Below are 15,088 nucleotides of genomic sequence, written 5' to 3'. Positions count from 1 at the left end.
TCCACCATGGCGGAGGCGGAAGAGACTCTCCCCACTGCGCATGCGCGGGAAACTGTCAGCGGCCGCTGACGCTCCCGCGCATGAGCCGCATTTCCGCGCCAGCTGGCGGGGCACCAAACGCCATTTCCGCCAGCTTGTGGGGCAACAAACGCCATTTCCGCCAGCTGGCGGGGCGGAAATCCCTCCGGCGCCGGCCTAGCCCCTCAATGTTGGGGCTCGGCCCCCAAAGATGCGGAGCATTCCGCACCTTTGGGCCGGCGCGATGCCCGTCTGATTGGCGCCGTTTTTGCCGCCAGTCGGCAGACATCGCGCCGTTGGGGGAGAATTTCGCCCCTGGTGTCATATTTCTATTTTATGAAAGTGAAAGTTACCAAAGTCCCAGAGGACCATAGGTTGCTCGCCCCCTTTTTGAGATAGAGAGCTGATTAGTGGTGATTTAACCTGAGGGTCACCACACCTCAGGTGAGGGGCAAGATTGAGAAGACGGGGCCTTTATGAATCACCTCAACTGGTACAGGAATTGAACCCGTGGCTGTTGGCGTCGGTTCCCTCCACTTTTTATGAAAGTGAAAGTCACCAAAGTCCCAGAGGATCATAGGCTGCTATCCCCCTTTGAGAAAGAGCTGATTGGTGGTGATTTAACCTGAGGGTCACCACACCTCAGGTGAGGGGCAAGGTTGAGAAGGTGAGGCCTTCGTAGGTTTTGTTTTATAATGCACCTTGAATTGTTGCATATTGAACAAAAGATGGGGAAAATCTCTTTTTTGTCACACAGTCATTTGAAACCTTAAATCAATGTATAATTTGGCCTTTCTTCAAGACGTATTCCTTGTGGATCAGGGTTACTGGGGTAAATTAATTAGAGATTCTGCGCATGATGACTGGATGATTGAAAACGCTGCCAATCGGACATGCTTACCGTCACTCCCAATTCTCCGATTCATGTGCCTGTGGAGAAAAATTCCACGCCACGTGCCCAGGCTTTGAAATTTTATCCTGCTCTGGTTATTCCAGGAATCAAACAGGAACAAAAAGTCAACAAAAAAAAAAAATCCAAAAGCAGGAGCCAAGATAAACCTTGATAACAATAATAAGAGAGAATCACTTCCCTTCCGAAAACAAGTTTCTCTAACAAGCAGCTGAGTCATGTGCCCAAGGTGAGCCCCAGTTCAATCCCAGCTCTCTGCTGATTTAGCTGATCTCAGCCATTAGCTTAATGGTAGCAATAGGGATGTTGTAACTGACCTCTGCAATTTATTGAACTGTTCATAAGGTGAGGGAGAGAGAACGCTAAACATCCCTCCCAGAGGTGTTCGTCTGGAAAATTAGTCAGGGCAAAAATTGTATTCATGCCTAAAGAGGGGAATAGCCGGCCAACTTGCAGTTTCTCCAGAGAATTTCAAGCTATCCAACATCTTTTAAAAAAATTTACAGTATCCAATTATTTTAATTTTTCCAATTAAGGGGCAATTTAGCAGACCAATCCATCTACCCTGCACATCTTTGGGTTGTGGGGGTGGGACCCAACACAGACACAGGGATAATGTGCGAACTCCACACAGACAACTCCCGGGGCCGAGATCAAACCCACGTCCTCGGCGCATGAGGTAGAAGTGCCGCCCTGCTATACAGCATCTTTAACAAATGGTGATGTTCCATGATATTTTCCAGCCAATGAATTACATTTAAAATGCAGTGCCTGCTGTGCTATACAGCAGCTAATTTGCACATTGCAAAGTCCCACAAGCAGCAATGAGATAAAAAGAGAAAATATTCAGCAGGTCTGGCAGCATCTGTGGAGGGAGACACAGAGTTAACGTTTCAGGTCGATAAACATCCAACCCTTCATCAGAGCCTTGAGCAGTGCTTTTTAAAATAAATTTAGAGTACCCAATTCATTTTTCCAATTTCCAAGTTGGTACTAAAACAATTTTGGTTTATTGTAACACAAAGATATTTACAATATACGTCAGATCCCAGCCGGTCTGCCCTGGCGGTTCCACCCGTGGCGAATGTTATATGGAACTTAACCATGATTAATCTCGGGCTCTCCACCGCCTTAGCGGGGGAAACCGTATTGGGCGAGACTCACGGGGATAGTGATTGCTCGCACCATGTGGGTCTCATGCTGGTTATAACAATAAGTAGAGCCTCTGTGTGTATGTGTGGGGGGGAATACAAGCCCGGCACTGTCCCAGCAGGCCTAAACTGGCAATGCCGGGTTGGGCCTCTCTGGACAGACTCCACCTGGGGGGGCGGGAGCACTCCTTATGTATGAGGGGTGTTGCCCTAGTGTTTGTGGGGGGGGTTGTCCCAGTGCTGGGGTGGGGGGGGGGGGGGGGGGGGGGGTTGCCCTGGCCCCATTGGGGGGTAGGTTTCCCTCACCTGTGGAGGTGGAGGGTCGCCCCAGTGTTTGTTCCAATATTGGTGGGGGTGGTGGGAGTATTCTTTTAATGCAGGTTGCGTTTTAAAATCGGCGTCCCAATCTCTGCCTCGCCCTGCGAGTGTGACAGCGAAAGCCACGCCTCCAGGCATTTTGCCATTAGAGTGTCAGAGAATCTGGGGAGAAAACCCAGTTGTGCAGCTGGAGAGCTACACGGTGATTTTCTTACATCAGCCAGCACTCTGTGGACTGAGTGGAAACTCTAAATGTCCAAATTTCTTGGTCCTTGACTCAGATTCATATCAGAATAATGCCCTTTTGAATAACGTACAAGTGGTGCCCAGTAATCTTTGCATAATACTCCAGCAAATAATTAATGTCTTCAGGGAAGAAGGGGCAGTGAATTGATGGAAAAGGAATTACAAGAACCAAAATCAATAATGAATGACAGGGAGCGAAAGTTTACTTTCTTCGTAGTGCACATCTGAGGTAATTCTAGCAGAATTTCGCCAGAAGTGAAGTGAATTAAAGAAGGACCTTGATACTTTGGGACTAGCCTTCTATCACCATTGCTGAACGGTAGCACAATAGCACAGTGGCTAGCCCTTTTGCTTCACAGCGCCAGGGTCCCAGGTTTGATCCTGGCTAGGGTCACTGTCTGTGCGTGGCTACACATTCTCACCATGTCTGCGTAGGTTTCCTCCGGGCGCTCCGGTTTCCTCCCACAAATCCCATAAGACTTGCTGTTAGGTCATTTGGACATTCTGAATTCTCCCTCTGTGTAACCGAAGAGGCGCCAGAATGTGGTGACTAGGGGCTTTTCACAGTAACTTCTTTGCATTGTTCATGTAAGCCTACTTGTGACAATAAAGATTATTATTATAATTATAAGCAGCATATATTCCACCTGCTCAAAAGAAGACAACTGATGTATGAGGGGATGAGGCAGGGAGTGTGTACTTCCAGATCAGGAATTGCTACCAGCACCACGTGGAATTAGTAGGCTAGTACACTGAGTGAGATCAAGCATATGGGCTCAATTAAGGTGGGAGGGAGGCCCACATTATTTGTAGCTTGGACCTCTTACAAAGTCGACCAGGTGACAGTTCTACTTTCCTACCATCACCTACCAAGCACTCTGTAATAGGTTGCCTCCTTTGATGGGTAGGCATTCAAGATGTGAAGCTAGTGGCACAGTTGCCCACTTATCATATCTAAATAAAGGGAACTCCCTGTTTATTGTCCAAGCTTATGTAAACATTCCTGGTTCGTGCATTCTGTCACTTACAACGCCAAATGATGGACATGCCGATTTTCAACTCTAGGAGGGACAGTTTGATCGTGGCAGTATCTACTTTAAAAAAAAAATTTAAAGTACCCAATTCATTTTTTCCAATTAAGGGGCAATTTAGCTTGGCCAATCCACTTAGCCTGCACATCTTTGGGTTGTGGGGGCGAGACCCACGCAAACACGGGGAGAATGTGCAAACTCCACACGGACAGTGACCCGGGATTGAACTAGGGACCTCGGCGCCGTGAGGCAGCAGGGCTAACCCACTGCGCCACTGTGCTGTCCCCCGCCAGTATCTACTTAAGCTCATAGTTTTATCTGGTTGCCAAAACAATATATTATTGTTTGCTAATGCATACTTTTCAATCCACTTTATAAATGTAAACCAGGTGGCACAGTGGTTAGCATTGTTGCTTCATGGCGCCGAGGTCCCAGGTTCGATCCCAGCTCTGGGTCACTGTCCATGTGGAGTTTGCACATTCTCCCCCTGTTTGCGTGGGTTTCGCCCCCACAACCTAAAGATGTGCAGGGTAGGTCAATTAGCCATGTTAAATTGTCCCTTAATAGGAACAAATTATTTGGGTGCTCTAAATTTATGAAACAAAAATGAAAAAATAAATGCAAACCAAATCACATCCGGAACTAGGTCAAATGTGACAATGTTGTCTCTTAATGCAAACCGACTGAGAGAAGACCACAAAGGAAGGCACAGCAATGGTAGGAAGATAACATCAAACAAATCTACAAATACAATTTCTTCAAATGCTCTTTAACATTGACCCAGATTTTAGTGCCAAACGATGAGACTGATGGTGCTCACAGTTATTTATGCATTAATGACACAGTAACTTTAGTCAATGAGCAGATGCTCAGTTAAAACATTGATATCCAAAGGTTACAGCCTGAGTTGCACCGTTCCGCAGTTTGGCTTTGCAAAATACCATTTTGCTGTCTGCCTTGCTGCTGACAAGCATTGGATGCTGTGCAGTTGCATTGTAGATACAAACCAAACCCACTGCAGATACTTAGGGCCAGTAATTAGTATTGTAAGTATCCAACAACACAATCATTGTTCATCAATCTCTCTGGTACCAAAACGTAATTATTACATGATGAATTCCTTTATGTTCCAAACTGTTCTGAGAGGTTTTAAAAACGTTACATTTTTCATTTGAATTTTTTAATTTTCTGTGTCTTTTTTCCTGTTTTAATTCATTACTTTTTCTCTTTCGATGCCGAATTTAATGTTGAATTTACCCCCGTTTTAATTTACAATCCTTTTCAGCCCTTCCACTGTTTCTTTCCCAAACCTTGATTCATATCCACTAAAGAGATACTTGCTTGGTTGCCCTGTTCGCCCATGTCCCAGACACCCCGTTTCACTCTCAGCTCCATTATCAACTCACACTTTCAGTAACCAAGTAGGTCAAGAAATTGAAGCTGAAGGGTTTAGAGGCAAGTCTAAATAACAACAGACGGCAGTAGATGCCCTGCTACAGCAAAATCTGACTCATATATCAGTTACAGGAGACTGATGCCAAAACAGCCTTCCTATGTTCCTTTTCACAATGCGTAATGACCTTTGCTTTTGCCCCTACGTAGTTCTGCTCCTTTCAAATGTCCATAAACACATTACAGTTGATTTGAAACATAAAGATTCAGCCTTGTTTTCAAAGTCAGGCAGAAAAAAAGCAGAGACCAAAGATAATAAAAATGACTATACTTCTAATTGCGAAAGAATAGGAGCTACACGTATTGGAGTGGATGTTGGGCTTACCTGGTACTTTGTGCTAGTTCCTTATGCAACGTTATATTATAATACAAATAGGGAGACACGTTGGCACAGTGGTTAGCACTATTGCCTCACAGCACCGACGACCTGGGTTCGATCCCAGCCTCAGGTCACTGACCATCTGGGGTTTGCACATTCTACCTGTGTCAACATGGATCTCACCCCCACAACCCAAAAAGATGTGCAGGGTAAGTGAATCGGCCATACTAAATTGCCCCTTAATTGGAAAAATAGAACTGGGTACTCTAAAATTTATAAAAAGAAAAAAAAAAAATTCTGATACAAATACTGTGATTTCTTCACCCAGTTCAGTCATTTAGTGTTCCAGAGCTAAAAAATAAAGACTAATAAAAATCGGCATGCGGGGCAGCACGGTGGCGCAGTGGGTTAGCCCTGTTGCCTCACGGCGCCGAGGTCCCAGGTTCGATCCCGGCTCTGAGTCACTGTCTGTGTGGAGTTTGAACATTCTCCCCATGTTTGCGTGGGTTTCGCCCCCACAACCCAAAGATGTGCAGGTTAGGTGGATTGGCCATGCTAAATTGCCCCTTAATTGGAAAAAATGAATTGGGTATTCTAAATTTATATATAAAAAAAATAAAAACCACTGGTTCTGCAGAGATCACCTCCTTTATCTTTAAAGTTCTACCCAAAGCAGGGTACTTGCATGCCAGCATTCTGTAGCACATAAATTCATAAAGTCTTTCAGTCCTTCCAGCAATCCCAGGGCCAATGTCATGAACCACTTGACCTTGTTGCAGAGGTCTCGTCATCTGTGCCTTGTTGTTTTGCAAATCTCAATACAAAAAATATTGTTACTGGATGTGAGGATTATTGAAAAGTTGGGAACAGGCCAACAGATAGCAGTGCTCCATTGCAATGCAAGACAATAACCTGGCCCAACCCGATCCTCTTTTTAGCCCGTAAACAATACAGAGTGATTTTATAATATTTGAGCACTGTATCCCTACATTTATTTTTCTTCAATGTCCCTCCCTGAATCACAATTTTAATGAGAAATTCACCTTATCTGTCAATAAAATAGATACTGAATTATTTTATGTTTTCTGATAGGATGAATATTTGCCCATATTATAGATGATTGACACTTAACAAGCAAATGCTGGAAACCTAAGCTGCTAATATTCATTGTACATAATTTTGACAAGACAATTTTGCATTTATCAGTCTGACAGAAAATTCACAAAGGAAATATATGACAGTGTGGTATGTTAGCTTTACCAAGACAGGCAACCTCCATATATATTTTGAAGGATTGCTTGCGACAAACAGACCATTTTCTTTTAGTAAACAAGTAAAGGATCATCCAATCCAAATCAGATCAGGCGGTGGTATCTTGAAACCCACACCTCTTCATATTAAATTCTGTCACTATCAAGTCTGTCAGTATCTGAAAAGAAGAGATGGTTAACATTTCAAGCATGAACCCTTCATCAGCCCAATCCATGCTGAATTCAGCCATTGCATTTCTACTTCCCTATCTGCCCAAAAGCCCTAATGTTGCTATTGACTTTTTTTCCCCGAAAAGATGTTAATATAGGCTACGTGTAGCTTAAATTTAAAATCTGCATTTTTGCTCTTTGCTTCTCCTCTGAAGACATTGAGCCCAACTGTACCAGCAGATCAAACTCGGTTCAGCTAACTGTGCAGTGATTGAAAAATGTATTTCTGGAAACAAAATCAAGTGTTAAATCAAATATAGAAACAGGAAATTTACAACACAGGAAGAGGCCATTTGGCCAACTGTGTGCGCTAATCGAGAAAGAGCGATCCAGCCTAACAAATGCAACTCTCACACACCTTTGAGTAGGTATGGGAGTATTCAGAAGCCACCTTATGGGACATTTCAGAACTTTCAGCTATCACGAAAGAATAAAATCTCAAGCCAGAGGATGAAATATGATGAATTATACTCACAGTTCTAAAACTCTTATGTAATTGCCACTGAAACTATATTGCTTTGATAAGCTTTGAGCCTCCACATGCCTAGTAACACTGTAATGATATATGTCAGTTTTATGTCCCTAACCAAACATTCAGCAAAGGAAATCTGTCAGAGACAAATTACTTTTTGTCCCTCTAAACTATAATCCTGCTTCCTTGCCTATGTGCCAGATGGTACCATGCTACCCATCAGATGTTAATAGATTAAAGGGGAACAAACCCTCGGTGGTGAACTAATTCCTTTCATTATCCCTTTCATTCTTCTTTCCATTTAATTACTAAACGTTTCTCAGCTGTTCCTTGTTCCTCTGGTCACAGCACTTTTTGCTCACTTATTAGGTTGTTTATACCAAGGGATGTTTAGTGGCCTGGCAGACAGGGAATATTACTGTTGTTCCCAACCACTTCTGCTCTGGCATGGAAATATATATATCCTCTCTTGACCTACTTATATTAATGAAAATGTAATCAAGCAACACCACCAAAATACACATTTAGTTCTTATTTGGCGCATTTGCTATTTAAAACTTTGCTGCGTACAAATCGATCATTGCATTAGTCAGCAAAGTCAGCAAAACAGCAGTGACTACACATGTGAAATATATATGTTTAAGATTTCCCGAAGATGCAAGAGGTGTGAATGCTTTCCTTATGTCGGGATGAACAATCAATAAGAGTCACAGCTCAATTCAAGTATAATATGAATCCTTGATCTGAATTTCATAGTAATAATAATAATCTTTATTGTCACAAGTAGGCATACATTAACACTGCAATGAGATTACTGTGCAAAGCCCCTCGTCGCCACATTCTGGCGCCTGTCCGGGTACACTGAGGGAGAATTCAGAATGTCCAAATTACCTAACAGCATGTCTTTCGGGACTTGTGGGAGGAAACCGGAGCGCCCGGAGGAAATCCACGCAGACACGGGGAGAACGTGCAGACTTCACATAGACAGTGACCCAAACCGGGAATCGAACCTGGGACCCTGGTGCTGTGAAGCAACAGTGCTAACCACTGTGCTATCGTGCCGCCCACAAGGGATGTGACCAAGCAGAGATATTTTGCAACGTGTTTTATTAAATAAATTTAGAGTACCCTATTCATTTCTTCCAATTAAGGGGCAATTTAGCGTGACCAATCCACTTACCCTGCACATCTTTGGGTTGTGGGGGCGAAACCCACGCAAACACCGGGAGAATGTGCAAACTCCTCACGGTCAGTGACCCAGAGGGGGGATTGAACCTGGGGACCTCGGCGGCGTGAGGCAACAATGCCAACCACTGCGCCACCATATGGCCCTTAGACATTTTTCTTTTACAAATTTAGAGTACCCAATTCATTTTTCCAATTAAGGGGCAATTTAGCTTGGCCAATCCACCTACTCTGCACATCTTTGGGTTGTGGGGGCGAAACCCACGCAAACACGGGGAGAATGTGCAAACTCCACATGGACAGTGACCCAGAGCCAGGATCAAACTTGGGACCTCGGTGCCGTGAGGCAGCAGGGCTAACCCACTGTGCCACCGTGCTGCCATGGCCCTTAGACATTTTCCAACTTTGAGGAAGTTCGAGGACAAATCAACCTGTCCTCTCCGTTCAATGGATGCATGGATTCCTCCTGGTGACAGTATTCAGAGTAGAGTTGACTGTGTTCTGGGGCAACAGATCATTTCATCTCCCAAAGGTGGTGTAGGGAGCACAGCAGGGCTAATTTCAGGGTTGGAAGCGGAGAAGAGAGCGGTTGTTACTCACACCAAAAGAATTGTGGAAGCGTTGGGCAAGCTAAATTATATTACATCAAAAAAATTTGAACAGACTTATTTGTATCTGTGTTCTACGCTCTCTTTATGACCAATGGCAAAATCTGTCCAAAATACCACCCTTTTTTCAAATAAAGTTGAAATGTTATTTCAAACATAAGATGGTCTATTTTATCCTCGGACAGATAATGGGCGCGAGCAATGGGCAAAATAGACTCATCCCTCGCCTATTGTTGCCAGCTGGAAACCTGAGCTGTTTTGATATCAGGGCCTCACTTACAAGCTGCCAGTGAGCCGTAGGCATCTAGTGAGTGTCCCACTATAGCTTGGCAGTTATTGAATTGGAGAATATCTGCTGGCTCTTAACTTGGCCATCAGACAGTCAAAGCATAGGGAGTGGGCCAGATTATTTTCACTGGGCCAAGAGAAGCACGATTGCTCTTTCCAGCCCCAACAGAAAGCAAACTCAACACGCGGTTACCTGTTTTCTAAGTGCCATTCAGTTGTCCATTTAAGGATTGTTCATTAGGCCAGTCATCACCTGGCACAATGGGCGGAGTGTACGCTAAATTGCAGTTGGTGTCCTATGTGTGTCTTGTTGCATCTTGCAAGTGTTTTTTTTCTGCTTTAAACAAGCAGGTGCACAGGCTTCCTATTGAAGATGGCAGCTGTCGAAGCACTAGCATAAACAATGTAGTAACTCATACACTGCGATTTTCGGGCCACCAGCATCTTATTTGTACCAAATGGAGGAAGTTAAAACTGGCCTCATGATGTCCTTTCGAAGGCACCAATATATTTTCAGCAATAAACATATTGACTATCATGGAGCCTCAAATGATATATTTTTAATACAGGTGGCCACAAACAATCAACAGCCTTCCATGTTTACAGAAGCACTTTTAGTCTTTTATAAAAGCAATTCCAAATATTTTGCTTTTACTTAGAAAAATAAGCAATTTAAATTATTTTGGCAGTGGCTTCAATTGTAGTCTACTCAGCTTAATTAAATTTTAAATGTTTCCAAGTCATTCAAAACTACAAAGTATTCGGAAGTGGCACAGTGGCACAGTGGTTAGCACTGCTGCCTCACAGCGCCAGAGACCCAAGTTCAATTCTGGCCTTGCGCCCCTTTCTGTGTGGAGTTTGCACAATCTCCCCGTGCTGCGTGGGTTTCCTACCGGTGCTCTGGTTTCCTTCCACAGCCCAAAGAAGTGCAGGTTAGGTGGATTGGACTTGCTAAATTGTCCCTTAGTTTCCAAATGTGAGTAGGTTAGGCGGGGTTACGAGAATAGGGCAGGGGAGTGGGCCTGGGTGGGGTGCTCTTTCAGAGGGTCAGTGCAGACTCGATGGGCCAAATGGCCTCCTTCTACACTATTGGAATTATATTACTGTATCAGGCTAGTGTATTTATAGTATTTGATACGTGTAAACATTGTTTTGATAAAGGTATTTACAGTTTACTAATATATATTCTCAAAAGTTAGTTCTAGAGCCATGTTAAAAAATAAGTTAAGGCAAAACAAGTTGTTGGTTTAGTTCAGTAGCAGTTGTTATTCACTGGCTTTTATTGTTCCAGCAATATTACTGCTAATGTATATTGAACTCAACATAAAACAGGGATGCTGTTGTCTCCTCAACAATACTCGATTGAGAAGGGTAAATGGGAGGAGGAGCTGGGGGAGGAGATCGAGGAATGTCTGTGGGCTGATGCCCTAGGTAGGGTTAATTCCTCCTCCTCGTGTGCCAGGCTCAGCCTGATACAATTTAAGGTGGTCCACAGAGCGCACTTGACGGGGGCGAGGTTGAGTAGGTTCTTTGGGGTAGAGGACAGATGTGGAAGGTGCTCAGGGAGCCCGGCGAACCATGTCCATATGATTTGGTCATGCCCGGCACTGGAGGGGTTCTGGAGAGGAGTGGCGGGAGCAATATCTCAGGTGGTGAAAGTCCGGGTCAAGCCAAGCTGGGGGCTAGCAATATTTGGAGTAGTGGACGAACCGGGAGTGCAGGAGGCGAAAGAGGCCGGCATTCTGGCCTTTGCGTCCCTAGTAGCCCGGCAAAGGATCTTGCTAATGTGGAAGGAGGCGAAGCACCCCAGCCTGGCCATAAATGATATGGCTGGGTTCATAAAGTTGGAGAGGATTAAGTTTGCCTTGAGAGGGTCTGCGCAGGGGTTTTACAGGCGGTGGCAACCGTTCCTAGACTATCTCGCAGAGCGTTAGAGGAAGGTCGGTCAGCAGCAGCAGCAACCTTGGGTGCGGGGGTGGGGGGAAGGACATCCTGGGAGGGGGGGGGAGAGGGGGGACTGCCTGGGAGGGTGGATGAGCAAGAGATAACATGAAGGGTTGGGGAAACAGGCACGTACGGGTGAGGGCCAGTGTTCAAAGCTGTGTAAATATATCATTTTGCCATGTATATATCTTGCTCTGCGCGATTTCTTGGGTTTTTTTGTTATGGGGGGGGGTTATTGTTTGTAAGGGAGAAAAATTGTTAGATTGTTAAAAAACTTTAATAAATATATTTTTAAAAAAACAATACTCGATTGGGCAGCACGGTAGCACAGTGGTTAGCACTGTTGCTTCACAGCGCCAGGGTTCCAGGTTCGATTCCCGGCTTGGGTCGCTGTCTGTGCGGAGTCTGCATGCTCTCCCTGTGTCTGCGTGGATTTCCTCCAGGTACTCCGGTTTCCTCCCACATGTCCCAGAAGACGTGTTTGTTCGGTGAATTGGACATCCTGAATTCTCCCTCAGTGTACCCGAACAGGCGCCGGAGTGTGACGACTAGGGGATTTTCACAGTAACTTCATTGCAGTGTTAATGTAAGCCTACTTGTCACACTAATAAAGATTATTATTAAGTTGCAAACCATCCAAGGCAAAGGAGTCCACTGAAGGGCACCATAACCACAACCGAGGCATCCACTCCCTCCATTTCTGGCGGGTCATGACTGCAGCGTGTACTGTCCAAGGATACACTGCAGTAATTTGCCAAGTTTGAATCCCTCCAGTGTGGAGTTTGCACATTCTCCCCGTGTTTGCGTGGGTTTCACCCCCACAACCCAAAGATGTGCAGGTTAGGTGGATTGGCCACAATAAATTGTGATTTATTATTTTATGGAAACTTTGCATGTGCTTTACACAGCATACCCTTTATGAACAGGATACATTTGGGGGTGGAAGTAAGAGCGGGTGCTGGAAATCTGAGATAAAATGCTGGAAAAGCTCACTGGGGAAAAGGTCTGTCGAGGGGGGAGCTCACATAAGCAATGACATTCTGGAGAACAGGTTCAAGTTCGTCCGCACAAGACCAAAAACAATCAGATAAGAAGAACCTGAGCTAAAGGGACGTGCCGTCAATCAGACAAATTTGATTAACAGCACACAACGGGTTGAGGTGACAGTGGATGTGTTTGCCATCTTCACCCTGGTGGCAAATCTTTTTTAAAGAAAGAATTAGGGGCAGCATGGGGGCACTGTTGCCTCACGGCGTCGAGGTCCCGGGTTCGATCCCGGCTCTGGGTCACTGTCCGTGTGGAGTTTGCACACTCTCCCCGTGTTTGCCTGGGTCTCACCCCCACAACCCAAAGATGCGCAGGGTAAGTGTATTGGCCACGCTAAATTGCCCCTTAATTGGAAAAAATGAATTGAAAATGAAATGAAAAATGAAAATCGCTTATTGTCACAAGTAGGCTTCAAATGAAGTTACTGTGAAAAGCCCCTAGTCGCCACATTCCGGCGCCTGTTCGGGAAGGCTGGTACGGGAATTGAACCATGCTGCTGGCCTGCCTTGGTCTGCTTTCAAAGTCAGCGATTTAGCCCTGTGCTAAACCAGCCCCTATCGGGTACTCTAAATTTATTTTAAAAAAGAAAGAATTAAAATGCTGCGAGGAAGGATGATTGGGCATTTTCTTGCAACTGAGACGCTTATTGCATAAGATGGCAGCTTTCAATTGCCCTGTACTGTAAGGTTGACCTAAATTGGCAAAGTGGGCATGTCCACCCCCACACACAACACGATGCAGTTGCAAAGAAATAGAGAGAGAGAGAGAGAGAGAGAGAGAGCGCAATGAGTTGCTAATATTTTACTGGTGCAGAGAGCAAGCCATCCCTTCCCCCACATACATACACACACACCCTTGTGCTGGCGAGAGTGGGGCGCCGCATTTCTGGGTAGTACGGTAAAGCTACGAATGTGTCACTGTAATGCAGAGACCTGTAATGATGTCAACTTGTTATTTACTTTCCAAATCTGAATGACTGAGCAAGAGGAAAGGAGAATCAATCACGCACATGGTGACTGGGCAGGCAGAAAAAACACACTCACACACTATACACACACACACAGGCTCTCCCAGCCTGACTGGGTTGGGGGAGGGAAGGAGCAGCATATGGTGCAAAGAGAAATACTGTACATTTACACAGCAAAATAACACACACCATTTTTCACCTGTTTCCACGCATCAGGCCACTGCATTAATAGATACAGTCAGAGCCGTGACTTGTTTGAGGTTGAATTGGTAACTTTAATTTTAATGTATGGATTGCATTTCGATCAGGGCTCACAGCACGTTGTTGAAGAGGGAGATGTCTATATAAAGAATCATGGTTGTATTTTCTTTTCTGTCTGTGTGAAACCGTGTCCTCTGGCGTGCACCAACGTTCGACCGCATCTCTCTCACACAGAGAAACACGTACAAAATGATAAATCACAAAATAAAATCATGCAGAAGGATGAAAGTGGGATATGTGGCTGGGAACACCCTCCTCTCCCAATGGAAGGATCAGCAGATGTCTCTGTGTGATCTTACTTTAGAGGGGGGAAAAACAATCTGCTTGGTGATGTGTCCGGAGATCATTTTAAGAATCGAGACAGGGGTTCTGTGAAAAAGCTGACAAATAATTGGATTTTTTTTTTTAAAAGCTGCTTAAGCAGCCAGCCATGGAATAAAATGCAAAAATGAATGCTTTATGTACAGTGAGGGAGCTCGTGTGAGAGAGCAGACATATAATTGGGGTTTTAAAGAAAGCTGTTTAACATGCCAAGCAATATCATGCAAAACCCAGTGCTTGTGTATGGAGGGAGCGAGACATAAAAGGGCAAGCATGTGAATGAGACGGTTGCATTATTAAGATGATGACAGGGGTGTGGGTGTTGTGTGTAGTGGAGGCCGGGCTTGGTGAAACTTCTCCTTATCTCCCTGTGACCTGGCTTTTGGGGGGGGGGGGGGGTTGTGACAGTGGAGGGGAGTAGTCGAGCGGGGTAGTCGAGGGGGGTGGGGGCAGTCGAGGGGGGAGAGAAGGGGGTGCCGTGGAGGGAGACGGGAGCGGAGGGGTGTCAGGATGGGGGCAAGTCAGGATGGGGGGGGGAGGGAGTCAGGACAGGGGAGCAAGTCAGGATGGGGGGGGCAAGTCAGGACGGGGGGAGGGAGTCAGGACGGGGGGGAGGGAGTCAGGATGGGGGGGGGAGAGATACAGGATGGGGGGCAAGTCAGGACAGGGGGGAGGGAGTCAGGACAGGGGGAAAGTCAGGACGGGGTTAGGGAGTCAGGATGGGGGGGGGGAGGGAGTCAGGATGGGGGGGGGGAAGTCAGGACGGGGGGGGGGGGAGTCAGGATGGGGGGGGGAAGTCAGGACGGGGGGGGGGGGAGTTAGGACGTGGGGGGAGAGAGTCAGGATGGGGGGAAGTCAGGACGGGGGAGAAGTCAGGATGGGGGGGGGAGGGAGTCAGGATAGGGGGGAAGTCAGGACAGGGGGGGGGGAAGAGAGTCAGGATGGGGGGGGGAGATGTCAGGACGTTGGGGGTAGGAGGGGGAATGGGGAAGGGAGGAGGGGGATTGGGAGGAGGGAGAATGGGGACATGGAGCAACAGAGGTGGGGATGGGGGAGTGGAGTGGAGAGG

Source organism: Scyliorhinus torazame, chromosome 15 (assembly GCF_047496885.1).
Source record: "Scyliorhinus torazame isolate Kashiwa2021f chromosome 15, sScyTor2.1, whole genome shotgun sequence".
Lineage (NCBI taxonomy): Eukaryota > Metazoa > Chordata > Chondrichthyes > Carcharhiniformes > Scyliorhinidae > Scyliorhinus > Scyliorhinus torazame.
This window is presented reverse-complemented; position numbering follows the sequence as displayed.